Source organism: Eschrichtius robustus, chromosome X (assembly GCF_028021215.1).
Source record: "Eschrichtius robustus isolate mEscRob2 chromosome X, mEscRob2.pri, whole genome shotgun sequence".
NCBI classification, from domain to species: Eukaryota; Metazoa; Chordata; class Mammalia; order Artiodactyla; family Eschrichtiidae; genus Eschrichtius; species Eschrichtius robustus.
Genome location: NC_090845.1, coordinates 37,104,974 through 37,120,052, shown reverse-complemented (window position 1 = coordinate 37,120,052; position 15,079 = coordinate 37,104,974).

Below are 15,079 nucleotides of genomic sequence, written 5' to 3'. Positions count from 1 at the left end.
AAAACCGAGTACCTCCCCCAAATGGCTCAACTCATCACCTTAAATAACATCTCTAGCTAAAGAAAAGATGTTAACCACTGACACTGCAGAAATACAAAGAATCATGAGAGATTACTACAAGCAACTGTATGCCAATAAAATGGACAACCTGGAAGAAATGGACAAATTCTTAGAAAAGCACAACCTTCTGACACTGAACCAGGAAGAAATAGAAAATATAAACAGACAAATCACAAGCACTGAAATTGAAACTGTGATTACAAATCTTCCAACAAACAAAAGCCCAGGACCACATGGCTTCAGAGGCGAATTCTATCAAACATTTAGAGAAGAGCTAACACCTATCCTTTTCAAACTCTTCCAAGATATAGCAGAGGGAAGAACACACCCAAACTCATCCTACAAGGCCACCATCATCCTGATACCAAAACCAAACAAAGATGTCACAAAAAAAGAAAACTACAGGCCAATATCACTGATGAACATAGATGCAAAAATCCTCAACAAAATACTAGCAAACAGAATCCAACAGCACATTAAAAGGATCATACACCATGATCAAGTGGGGTTTATTCCAGGAATGCAAGGATTCTCCAATATATGCAAATCAATCAATGTAATACACCATATTAACAAACTGAAGGATAAAAACCATATGATAATCTCAATAGATGCAGAAAAAGCTTTTGACAAAATTCAACACCCATTTATGATAAAACTCTCCAGAAAGTAGGCATAGAAGGAACCTACCTCAACATAATAAACGCCACATAGGACAAACCCACAGCCAATATCATTCTCAGTGGTGAAAAACTGAAACCATTTCCTCTAAGATCAGGAACAAGACAAGGTTGCCCACTCTCACCACTAATATTCAACATAGTTTTGGAAGTTTTAGCCACAGCAATCAGAGAAGAAAAAGAAATAAAAGGAATACAAATTGGAAAAGAAGAAGTAAAACTGTCACTGTTTGCAGATGACAGGATACTACACATAGAGAATCCTAAAGATGCTACGAGAAAACTACTAGAGCTAATCAATGAATTTGGTAAAGTAGCAGGATAGAAGATTAATGTGCAGAAATCTCTTGCATTCCTATACACTAATGATGAAAAATCTGAAAGAGAAATTAAGGAAACACTCCCATTTACCATCGCAACAAAAAGAATAAAATACCTAGGAATAAACCTACCTAAGGAGAAAAAAGACCTGTATGCAGAAAACTATAGGACACTGATGAAAGAAATTAAAGATGATACAAACAGATGGAGAGATATACCATGTTCTTGGATGGGAAGAATCACCATTGTGAAAATGACTCTACTACCCAAAGCAAACTATAGATTCAGTGCAATCCGTATCAAACTACCAATGGCATTTTTCACAGAACTAGAACAAAAAATTTCACAATTTGTATGGAAACACAAAAGACCCCGAAGAGCCAAAGCAATCTTGAGAAAGAAAAACGGAGCTGGAGGAATTAGGCCCCCTAACTTCAGACTATACTACAGAGCTACAGTAATCAAGACAGTATGGTACTGGCACAAAAACAGAAATATAGATCAATGGAACAGAATAGAAAGCCCAGAGATAAACCCACGCACATATGGTCACCTTATCTTTGATAAAGGAGGCAAGCATACACAGTGGAGAAAAGACAGCCTCTTCAATAAGTGGTGCTGGGAAAACTGGACAGCTACATGTAAAAGAATGACATTAGAACACTCCCTAACACCATACACAAAAATAAACTCAAAATGGATGAAAGACCTAAATGTAAGGCCAGACACTGTAAAACTCTTAGAGGAAAACACAGGAAGAACACTCTTTGACATAAACCACAGCAAGATCCTTTTTGACCCGCCTCCTAGAGAAATGGAAATAAAAACAAAAATAAACAAATGGGACCTAATGAAACTTAAAAGGTTTTGCACAGCAAAGGAAACCATAAAGAAGACGAAAAGACAACCCTCAGAATGGGAGAAAATATTTGCAAATGAAGCAACTGACAGAGGATTCATCTCCAAAATATACAAGCAGCTCATGCAGCTCAATATCAAAAAAACAAAGAACCCAATCCAAAAATGGGCAGAAGACCTAAATAGACATTTCTCCAAAGAAGATATACAGATTGCCAACAAACACATGAAAGGATGCTCAACATCACTAATCATTAGAGAAGTGCAAATCAAAACTACAATGAGGTATCACCTCACACCAGTCAGAACGGCCATCATCAAAAAATCTACAAACAGTAAATGCTGGAGAGGGTGTGGAGAAAAGGGAACCCTCTTGCACTGTTGGTGGGAATGTGAATTGATACAGCCACTATGGAGAACAATATGGAGGTTCCTTAAAAAACTAAAAACAGAACTACCATACGACCCAGCAATCCCACTACTGGGCATATACCCTGAGAAAGCCATAATTCAAAAAGAGTCATGTACCACAATGTTCATTTCAGCACTATTTACAATAGCCAGGACATGGAAGCAACCTAAGTGTCCATCGACAGATGAGTGGATAAAGAAGATGTGGCACATATATACAATGGAATATTACTCAGCCATAAAAAGAAATGAAATTGAGTTATTTGTAGTGAGGTGGATGGACCTAGAGTCTGTCATACAGAGTGAAGTAAGTCAGAAAGAGAAAAACAAATACAGTATGCTAACACATATATATGAAATCTAAAAATAAAAAAAAGATTCTGATGAACCTAGGGGCAGGACAGGAATAAAGACGCAGACGTAGAGAATGGACTTGAAGACACGGGGAGGGGGGAAGGGTAAGCTGGGACGAAGTGAGAGAGTAGCATGGACATATGTACACTACCAAATGTAAAATAGATAGCTAGTGGGAAGCAGCCACATAGCACAGGGAGATCAGCTCAGTGCTTTGTGACCACCTAGAGGGGTGGGAGAGGGAGGGTGGGAGGGAGATGCAAGAGGGAGGAGATATGGGGATATATGTATATCTATAGCTGATTCAATTTGTTATACAGCAGAAACTAACACAACATTGTAAAGCAATTATACTCCAATAAAGATGTTTAAAAAAAAAGGAAAGGGAATTTAAAGTAATTAAGTAAGGAGAGAGGAAGGCAGAGAAGGAAGATAGGAAGGAAGAAAGGAAGGATGGGAGGTGGGAAAGAGGGAGAAAGAATGTTTGGGTAGTGAAAGAACAGTAATATGTAAAATAAAAACAAAGTCAATAAAATTTAAAAAACAAAAGAGTCAGAGGGTGGGAAAAGAGGGTTGCATACAAGGAGACTGGTGAAGAGCAGTAGCTCCGGAGTGAATGCTCTCTTCTCCCTCTTTTAAGGCAGGGGTTGGGGTGTTACTCTTTAACCCCAAGCCCAGTGAGTGGCCTTCAAGGTGCTTTGCAGTATGTTCCCTGCAGCTGGGAGCCCCCAGGAACTTTACCCATGCCCATGAGAGCTAAAGTGGCTGTGGGTCAAGGTCTCCCTCCAGCCTGGGGCCATCAAGGGGAGAGCGAAAGGCTGCTAAGTGCTTTGGTGGCCAAGTCAGTAGAGACCGCTGCCTTGGGGTGACCCCGGACTCTCAGAGTATGTTAGGAGAAGAGATGGAAAAGTGTGACCCATAGATCCAAAGTGGCCATGGCAGAGAGAGGAGTCCACTTGGATCCTGACCGGTAGCGCAAGGCAATCTCAGCAGCAAAAGGCTGGAGGTGTCCTGCCAGATTTCTAACTGGGGAGCAGCCCAAGGTCACCACCTTTTATGATGACATATCAGACCGAGGTCAAGAGAACTGTAGGAGAGAGGTCTCTAGCCCTGGGAACCTCGGAAAAGCCCAAGAGAATAGCACAAGAAAGAAGGAGCTGGCTTTATTCATCTTCCATACCCATCCAGGGATGCCAGCTGGGGCCTCAGCTTTAACCATCCGAAAATGAGACCCAGGAAGGGCAACGCCACTCAGGCAAGTCAGAGCTGTCTGCTTCCTGGCCTCTCCTCCCTTTCCCAGCTTCAACAGTGGCTGAAGCAAAATGGCAGCCAACAAATGGAGCTAGTGAGCAGGAACTGGGGCAGAAGTTCTGCTCCCCACCTTACCTCTCCACTGCAGCCTTTCAGTCTAAAAGAAGTCTGAGGCAGGCAGGGAAAAAATTTAATGCTAAGCCAAGCTTGGAGTTTTGACTTTTAATATCTTGGACGGGACATTCTAACTGCTCAATTATGACTTGAAGGGACCATTACAATCTATTACCTCTGGACCACTATCATACACTATACACAAAAAAATAACTCAAAATGGATTAAAAACTTGAACGTAGGACCTGAAACCATAAAACTCCTAGAAGAAAACATAGGTGGTAAGCTCTTAGACATAGGCCTTGGTGATAATATTTTTAATCTGACACAAAAAGTAAAAGCAACAAAAGCAAAAATAAACAAGTGGGACTACATCACACTAAAAAGCTTCTGCATAGCAAAGGAAGCCATCGACAAAATGAAAAGGTAACTCACTGAATGGGAGAAAATATTTGCAAATCATGTATCTGATGAAAGGTTAATACCCAAAATATTTCAAGAACTCATACAATTCAATAGCAACAAACAAACAATCTCACCTCACACCTATTAGAATGGCTATTGTCAAAAAGACAAGAAATAACAAGTACTGGCGAGGATGTGGAGAAAATGAAACGCCCATGCACTGTTGCTGAGAATGTAAATTGGGGCAGCTACTATGGAAAACAGCATGGAGGTCCCTCAAAAAATTAAGAATAGAGCTACCATATGATCCAGCAATTCCACCTCTGGGTACTTAGCTGAAGAAAACAAAAACACTGACTTGAAAAGATATCTGCATTCTCATGTTCATTGCAGCATTATTTACAATAGCCAAGATATGGAAACAGCCTAAGTGTCCATCAGTGGATGAATGGGTAGATAAATTGAGATATATATATACAATGGAATACTATTCAGCCATAAAAAAGAAGGAAATCTTGCCATGTGTGACAACATGGTGGGTCACCAGAGGCTGGCAGTGGGGGGCAGGTGGGGACAGGCAGGGGGAATGGGTGAAGGAGGTCATAAGGTAAAAAAAAATAAAAATAAAAGAATATCATAGCAAAATTGGCACAAGTATATATATAATGAATGCTCTGATCCAAAAGCCACTTTAAAGCCCATAAAAATGATTATTTGTGGAATATTGTTACTACCAATCTCTAGCTATGCAGGGAAGATCCAGTGGAGACAAGCTGAGTGACTGAAAAGGTGCAAACACACACACACACACACACACACACACACACACACACAGATTCTGATGCTGATGTTAAGCACTAATTGTTTATTAATGAGGGTGAAGGTGAGAGGAAACTAAAAAAAAAAAGATAAGGAAAAACAAGAGGGGATAGAGTAGCTAAACAGAGGACATATTTTATGGCTAAAATGTTACTTAAATGAACAAAGGAAAAAAACACCAAATGTACCTACTCAACTGAACTCACCTTTTCTAGTGAATTAGTGAATTCTTAATTATAAAGAGTCGGTATACTAGCTCATAGTAATCATCCATTGATACATTTTTTTCCTCTTTGGTCTCTGAAAAAAATATCAAGTTTTTTCTCAGTGACATGAGCAAATGCTCACAACTTAAGCAAAAAAGAAAAAAAGGAGAAAAAAATTATATCTATTGGTTTTCGCTATTGTTTAAAAAAAATAGCATATACTGTTGGTAACTGAAACTAGATAGTTAAATAGTTATGATAACTAAACAGATCTATACAATAAAAACTAGAAAGAAAGACACTCAAAATATTGTCATTTAAAAAAAAACATAGAATGTACAAATTCAAGAGTGAACCCTAATGCAGACTATGGATTATGGGTGACAATGATGTGTCTATATACAGGTTCAACATTTTTAACAAATGAACCATGCTGGTGGGGGACATTGATGCTGGGGGAGACTCGGGGGTATAGGAGTATATGAAAAATCTCTGTACTTTTCACTCAGTTTTGCTGTGAACCTAAAACTGTTCTAAAAGATAAAGTCTATATGTAAAAACAAAACAAACCAAAAACCAATCTATAGAAATGAGACCTGCTCAGTCTGCATTCAGGTTTGGGGAAAGATTGTCTTTCCTGAATAAAGGCAAGCAATCAAGTGCTGCTTTGTTCACATCCGAGGCTATGCTTGTCTATATCTTGGTTACACAGACACGTCCTGATTTATACACATTCACTTCACATTCACTTCACATTCAACCACATCCGACCTACCACACTAGACTTCCAACCAGCCACCATGTCAAAGGATTTCCTTCCCTCCCAGCCTCCTCTGGCCTTTCCTTCCCCTCTCCACTTCTCTTTCTCTCTCACTCTTCTTCCCTTTTCACTCCCCTCTGTAGGGCCCACTGCATTTTGTTGCTCTATGTCTCCGAGCCCTTCTCCTCCAAATCCCAGGGTCTTGGTCCTCACTTTACAAGGAAAGCAAGTGGTAGGGGAATGGGAGGCTAGCCTGGCAGGTGATAGATGGGATCAGAAAGACCCAACAGGGGACCTCCCTGGCGGTCCAGTGGTTAAGACTCCTCACTTCCATTGCAGGGGGGCACGGGTTCGATCCCTGGTCAGGGGACTAAGATCCCACATGCTGCATGGCGCGGCCAAAAAAAAAGAAAAAAAAAGAAAGATCCAACAGGGTGTGACTATCCTGATGACAAGTAGGCTATCAGGGATGAAGGTTTGGAAGCAGGACTCAAGATCTCAACCGGATGGAAAGAAACAAGATGAAATCCAGTAAAGATAACTATAAGCATCTGCACTGGATTCAAACAGTCAGTGTCCCTGGTCTGTGAAACTCAGCTCCCTTTGAAAAGCCCCTGGGGGGCGGGGGTTTCTTGACTCAATAATGAGCCAACAGCAAAACACGGCTGCCAAGATAGATATTCAGAACCAGGTTTGGTCAGGCCGTATCACAGAAGGCTAGGGAAAAAAGGACACTGACAAACTAGAGCATGTAGCGCCCAGTGACCAGGAAGGTAAGAGGTCTGGAAACTTTGATATACAAGAAATAACTGAAGAAATGGGACATTTGTGACTGACAATAAGAAACAGGGAGTCACAAGAGTACCTTTAATTTGTTGAAGAGCCATACTGTAGAAGAGGGGTTAGTTCTAGAAGGCAACATCACAGTGGAAATTACAGAGAGGTAACATGTGGCTGAAGATCTGAAGAACTCTCTCTCGGTCCGAGCATCACAACCATGGAACAGGCTGCTGTATGAGGCAGGGCACTGCCAGTCAGCTTAATAATTTCAAAGAAAGCTCAAGAATGATCTACAAGGGTTTGTGGAGGCCCTGGCCTCTGAAGTCCCTTTTGGTCTCGACGTGCTATGATTCCATCTTGGGTTAATTGGGGTAAGCATATCTGAATTCAGGAAGCAGGTGAATTATAGAATAAGGTTTTAACATATACAGATATTAGCTATATCTGAAGCCAAGTAAATAATGTGGCCTGATGAAAGACCTCAGGGGCCAGACAGAATGGAGATGAGCCAGGACCAAAATTAGCTGGGTGCCACTAGGTTTGCAAGGCTGATTTAGAACCTAACATTCAAAGGACACTCATAATCAGTTTCAATAAGAAGAAACAACATTCATCAAGCACTAATAACAGGCAGATCCCAAAGGTTCCTGTCTCCTGGAATTAAAAGCCAAATAACTCAAGTTATCTTGGGTCAGATGCAGGTGAACTAAGAGCTAAGGAGAAGGGACTGTGAGACTAAATCAGAAGCCACACGCCTTCGCGTGGTTTTGTTCTACCAAATTTAAAATACCTATTTAGAGCCTTTGGTTTTTAAATGTGTACTTACCTAAAGTGAGACTGGATCTATACGTGGCACCCCCTGGGCACTTTGTTAGAAATGCAGAGTCGCAGGCCCCTCCCCAGACCTACTGAACAAGAACCTGCATTTTAACAAGAGCCCCAGGTGGTTCACAGGTGCATTCGGATTGGAGAATCACTGCTCTACCTTAGAGTTGACAAAAACCTTGCTTTGTTACTGTCTTATGCTATCAACGGCCAGATATCGCCATCCAAATACGGGACATGTATGAGTATATTCATGGAGACAGTCTTTGCCATTAAGACTGTCCCCTCTGCAAAAGAGGTTCCTGTGGTTACAGAAAGACCAACAATTGCTACCCAAGTGATCCTATGCTGAATCAGGAAGCTGGGTTTAGCCTGAAGTAAAGAGAACTTGCACCTCAGGACCAGATGGTGTCAGCAAGGACAGGGAAGTGAGTTTGAGCCTTGGGATCAAACGTCACAGAAGTAAACCAATGCTCTGGAACTTACCAATCCAATGTTAAGAGGAGGGAGCAATTAGGGTGGTTAAGATGAGTACATCGCCATTCCTAACCTTTAGGTGTCCCCCTCATTATTATTTTAAATATATGACCTTGTGCTCTACCCTTGAAGAAGCTTGTTCTAGGTGTGCTGTAAAGGGCACCTGGCATGTGGCCTGACTGGAGCTAGGATGAACAAAGGGAAATTTAAGTTTTTATAATGAAATGCCTTGAAACTTTTTTGCACTACCCAAGTATTACATTGTCCCTTTTAGAGTGAGAAACAACCCAAGAAACAAAGATAAAGGCAAAAATACCAAGGCTTAAAATGAAGGATAGTCTGGCCTTGAATGAATCAGAAAATCCATGATTTTAATTCACATCTAACCACAAAAAGCAACAAAATGGCCTTTTGATTTGTTCCAGTTTTAAGACCAAGTCCAAACATCTTACCTAATAAGGATGCTCAAGATCATTACTCATCTAGTAACATTCCTCCTCTGAAAATTCCAAGAAGGGCTTTCTTTAGACCAACATTTAAACAGAGTTCAGCCTCCCATCCCTCCATGGTTTGGCCCTATCACGAGGTGCAACAGCCTCGGCAGGCGAAGCCCAAGTTCATGAAGCACAAATCTTGAACTCTCTCCAACAGAAAGCCCAAGAAGGATAGTAGCTACCTCTGTAGTTCTTCCTTGCACCATCATTTTTTTTCCTGCTCCATAAATCAGAGGGAAAAAAGAAAGTCTTGTTTCACCTTTGCAACAGGACAAATTACTTGCAAGCAAAAGGAATGCTGGGTGACCACGCCCTCTGCTTAGTGGGGCCAGCTTGTGTGACTGGCAGGCTTTGCCCACAGGAATGAATAAATCTGGAGGCAAGGGCAGGGTGGCGGAGGAGGCGGTGGCTGGGGGCTTGCAGGAGACGTGGGAGCCATGGAGGGTGCAGGTTTCCACGCCACATCCTTCCTCTCCAAATGCGCTCCTGTAGCAGTTTGTTCCGGACCATCAGGGAAGCTGTTAATCACCATCCACACACTTTTCAATAAGAAAGTCACGTTTATTGACAACTTTAGAGGGGATCTGCTCTCAAAGGCCTGGTTTTCCAAGGGTCAGAAAAGAACCAGCCCGCCCCAAGGCAGAGCACACCCATGCTTGCTTTATCCATCAGTTTAGCCAAATAAATCAGCAGTATTTATTTAGCAGCAACTATGGAGCTGCTGCTGGGGAACACTGAAACCAAATGTGCACGATTCCATACCTGGCGTCAAGGAGGTCCCCGTTTTGTTGAGAGGGAAGGGGTAAGATATACCAACACGAAAAACTAGCAGAAACAAAGCAGTAGTTAATAAATGCCAAGAGAGTGCTAAAGAGAGAGAAAGTTATTGTCATTGCATTGAATTGAAGCAAAGTGTATTATAACAGGAATGGGGTTGGAGGGTGGAGGGCAGTCAAGAGATCTGTAAGTCTGAGGTCCTGGGGGAGGTGGGAGGGGAACTATGCATGGACAGCTTCACGCATTCAGGGCTGCACAGAGAAGATGGGGCGGTTCAAGTGGGCTATAAAACTGGGAGGAAGAGGTACGACTGAGTCATCATGGGGGCCAGTGGCTGCAGTAGAGGCCTCTACTCTGTGCAAGACTCCTGTCCTGGCTTGCGCCACGGTCCAGAATAAGCCCTTGTCAAGGAAGGGCAGAGCCATTCTGAAGAATGGCACGACAGATCCGGTGCCCACCCTTGACTGCAGGAAGTCAGGAGGTTCCTGCAATTCCACCTTCTGCCCTACTGGCCAGCCTCTTGGTTATTCCAAGGTCTTCGGGGTGCTCTCCTTCCACAGGGAGACCCAGGACCAGTGACTGTAAAGTTAAATCTATCACCAAAAAGATGCAGAGATGTTTGTCATAGGGAGACCTTGACACAGAGGGAAACATGCCAAACAGTGCCACCTCCACACCAAGATGGCTAAGACCCCAGCCAACTAAGACAACTGAAGCCATTGAGGCTGCCCCACCACCACCTTCTCCCTCCTACTGATTTAACTCATGGCACCGACTGCTCCTGAGCCCACCACTAGTCTCAGAGGGTGGGGGTCAGCCTTCCTGTTCGAGGCCAGCCTCTCCCTCCCAGCTTCAGCAGCCATCTTCCTTCTTTCTTCTGTTTGTCATTGCGCCCTTTTCATCCACTCTCTTCTCAGCCTATAAGACATGAGAAATATCCCTCCAATCCAAAAAACTCAAACTCGACAGAAACACAACACACACGCGCACACACACACACACACACACACACACACACACACACACACTTCCCTTTTACCTTCTGCAACCACTGTCCATTGCGCTCCTTTCCTTTTCAGTCACGAGCCTACGCTGGCTGCATCCATTTCCTCAATTCCATTCAGCCCCCAACACTGGCTCTCCCCGCCCACTCTGGCTCCCCTGAAACATGCTCCCCTTAAGATCACCAATGACCTCCTTGTTTCCAAATCCGATGAAAACTTTTGCATCGTCATCTGCTGTATTTGACACTGTTGCCTTTTCACTACTTCATTCCCTGGTTTCTATGTCCCCTGGTTCTCTTCCTGCCTCACTGACTATCCCATAACTGACCCCATTGGGGAACCAAGTGTCCTCTCCTTCGAGAAGCTTCCATAAGACCCTATACTGAGTTATATGATGCTCCTTTATGCTCCTTTAACACTCTGGCCCTTACTAAATTATACCAAAATGATCTGTCCATGTGTGTGTTTCCTCTATTAAGCAGAAAGGCCCCAGAGGGAAGCGGCTATGTCCATTCATCTTCATGCCCTTAGTACCTATTACAGAGTATGGTGTCCACAGGTGTGCAATAAATTTGTTCAACTGGCTTGGATCAAATACCGAAGACAAATTAGACGGATATTCAGCTTCATAATTTATTCAGGATTTTATTTCCAAGCACACGTGTTCTTTCACTTTTACTCATAGGCCCCTATTCTAGAGGAGCAGCCAAATTGCAAAATGGTCTGTGGTAAGGAGAGCTGCGCTAGAGCTCCACATTCAGTGGGGCACCTCCAAACTCGTTTCTCAAGGTCTTTCTTAGTCCACTATTTTACCTTTGGGTTCAGCGTACTGCTGAGGTCTTCTACTAATCTGGCCTTGTGCTCGCTTGTGGGTGCTCGGTTCTTGCCAAACAGAATGTGACACTCAATCCTGCAACCATCTTGACCCCTGGGCAGTTCTGTAGGTACCCTGAAACTCTGTGACTGGGGACTCGGTGTTTTTAATTGGTTATCCTTCTACATATGTATAGCAATAGTGGTCACCCTGTAGACCAAACTCGCACATAGTTCTTCTAGACTTTTTATAGAGTCACCTACAAAACAACATTGACATTCTGGAACCCTGTGAACCCACACTAATCATTATTATGGGAGAGTAGGTATGTTATCAGCTGACGGAATCTCTAATCCAACATGCCTCGTATTGTTGCCATGACCTCAGCCTGTCTGCACGATCCCAGTGTTTAGAATGGAACCCCTTCCCTTCCCAGGGTTGTCCTTTTTCTTAGTGACTCTGACTTTGGATTCTGATTCTGATCTGACTGATTTCTTATCCAGCGGTGTAGATCCTGGCACTATTTTGGGGATGTCTTGGCTTTTTTCCCAATGTCTTGGCGACTTGTCCTGGCTCCTGCCCCTTTGGCTCTGACCCAGGTTTACTCATCCAGACCTTTATTTAAGAGCCATACAGCAACCATTTTAGATAGCTCCTTCCTTCCTCTCCCATATGTCCACAAAGGCTTACTTACAACCCTTCCCATCCCTTTAACCTCTGTAAGAAACTCAGCTTCAGGGATAACCGTGGGTTTGTGGCTTCCCTAAAACAATCACCTCTGCCTAGCAGGTCCAGATCATAAGGGATAGGCCATGCCGAACCTATAAACACTCCCGCAGCCCACTGGGTATCTGAGACATTGATGTGCTGTGGATTGCTGTTAGGTCACAGTGAGTAGGAAGGTAAGGAACACCCTGAATGGGATTAGAACACTTCACCACTTAACTCATGGCGAGCCCCTGAGCAAGCCATTCCATTCTTTTGGTCTAGATGATCTCTGAGGGTCCCTCAAGGTCTACTAGTTTGGGTTCCTGGTTCAAGAGGTTCCTCCAGGGCTGTGAGAACCTGACTCGCTGCTATCACTGCTTTCTCTAGCATCCCTTGAAGAATGCCTGTCAAGTCACTTAACTGTCTAAGAGAGGCCTCCAATGTCCCAGGCACATCATTCACAATAGCCTTCTAACAAGGGCTCACTCTGTTCCAGCTTGATTCAAACACCATAGAGGCTGGTAGAGAGGGCAGCCAAGACAGTGGTCAGCCAGGTCTCTGAGGCTCTTCAGACCCCAACTGAAACTGATAAACTATAAACATGTGGTTTAGGGTTCCCTGATGTTTGACTCCATGGGACCACTGCCCCCTTTCAACTGGAGCCAGGCCCCTTGGAGTACCTCTCTGGGCGTCGTTAGCCAGGGATTCCTATTGCCCTTCTCCTCCATCAGATGGAGACATGGCCAGCGCTTTTGGCTGCACTCACAAGTCTGAACTCACCTGCACATTCGTTGCCTGGAACAGAAACTGGCAAACTTTTTCTGTAAAGGGCTAGATAGTAAATATTTTCGACTTTGTAGGCCACACAGTGTCCGTCAACCCATCAACCACTAAACTCGGCCATTACAGCACAGAGCCAACAACACTTAACAAATAAGTGTGGCTGTATTCTAATAAAACTTTATCTACAAAAACAGGTCAGGGGGGACTTCCCTGGTGGTCCAGAGGTTAAGACTCCATGGTCTCAATGCAGGGGGCCCAGATTCGATCCCTGGTCGGGGAACTAGATCCTGCTTGCTGCAACTAAGAGCCCGCACACAGCAATGGAGATCCCGCGTGCTGCAACTAAGACCCAGCACAGTCAAATACATAAATAAATAAATAAATATTAAACAAACAAACAAAAACAGGTCAGGGGCCAGATTTGGCCTGAGGGCTGTAGTTTGCCCATCCCTGGTCCAGCGCTACCCACCACCAGCTGAAACTGGTAATTTTGCTCTTCAGTAGGGGCACCTGATTTATGGAGCTAAGTTGGATCCCTCTGCGGGTGTCCCTTTTGTTGGTATAATCTTGCATGGCTAGATCATTAACAGTGACATCTATGGTTAGATTAGGACACAAGCTGCCTGAAGACATTTAAGGTCAACTAAATTAGCACCAAGGCCCCATACATTGGCTGACATTTTATTTTGTGTGTCAACAGACTACTGTTACTCTTAATCACCATTTGCCAAGGGCATTCTCCCCGAAAGCAAAATTTTAGAGGACTAGAGCATTATAATGCCATCTAACCTGAGTGCGTTGTTGGGCTGAATTTCAGCAATGACCTAAGTGATTCCAGTTCCAGATGGTCACCATACGTCCTAATATATGTGTGCTAATAGCCTGTTAGAAGTAGAAAAAGTTTCCATTGACCCTCCCTATTTCCATCTCTGGTCCCCAGAACAGCCCAGGCCCCAGCTTTCTGTGGTTTCTGTGACATGTTGCTGAGACAGGTTCAGAGCAAAGAGGAGAGCAGGCAGGGCAGTATTGTGGAAGGAGCACAAAATTTTGATCTGGGTCCAACTTTCAGCTTCACTCATAATTTCAGGTTCTACAACTGTAATGTGGGAATTATAATGCTAATACCCACTACACAGGACTGTTAGAGGATGATGTGACATAAAAGATGTGAAAGTACTTTGGGAAGGACAATTTAGTTGTTATTGTTGTTACCTCATCAGGTGGTGACAAGCCTAGCCCCTCCCTGCTCCCAACTGTCATTGTTCAGGGATGTTTCCTAACTGTCACACAGAGCAGCTGGGAAAGAAGACTCTCAAGCTGAGATCTGATGAGTGTCTGTCAAATGGCCTCTCTGCACACATTCTGATTGGCCTTTAAATGATGGGAAAAATAGAACCTCCCCTCCATCTGTAGAACTTTGATAGATGTGCGTTTAAGTGTCTTCCCAAGCAGTAACTCATTTATTCTCACTGCAGCCCTTTAAGGAAAGCAGAATAAGTACCACTATCGCATCCACTTTTCAGATAAGAAAACTGAGGGAAAGAGCCATTAAGAGTATACAGAAAGCATCCATCTGTTTTCTGAAGAGCCTGGACCTAGAATCCAGGTCTCTTGAACCTAAGCTAGGCATTCCACAAGGTTAGCCTTTCCTCTCACAAAAATAAAATCCCTTCCAGGATTTCTCCCAGTTCTCTTTTTCATTAAAAAGATGAGTTTGGAACACAATTTAAGATGCTGGGCTTCCCTGGTGGCGCAGTGGTTGAGAGTCTGCCTGCCAATGCGGGGGACACGGGTTCGCGCCCTGGGCTGGGAAGATCCCACATGCTGCGGAGCGACTAGGCCCGTGAGCCACAATTGCTGAGCCTGCGCGTCTGGAGCCTGTGCTCTGCAACAAGAGAGGCCGCGATAGTGAGAGGCCCGCGCACCGCGATGAAGAGCGGCCCCCGCTTGCCGCAACTGGAGAAAGCCCTCGCACAGAAACGAAGACCCAACACAGCCATAAATAAATAAATTAAAAAACAAAAAAGATGCTATACAGCTGGCCCTTCCTGTGGCATTTGTCACCCTGCTTTTTGTCAATGTCTTACCTAGAAACTACATTCAACCCAAAAGAGGCTGATGAAGGTTTGTGGAAGTAGGGAGGAGGGGAAGAGAAGCAATTGCTCTCATCACTAAAAT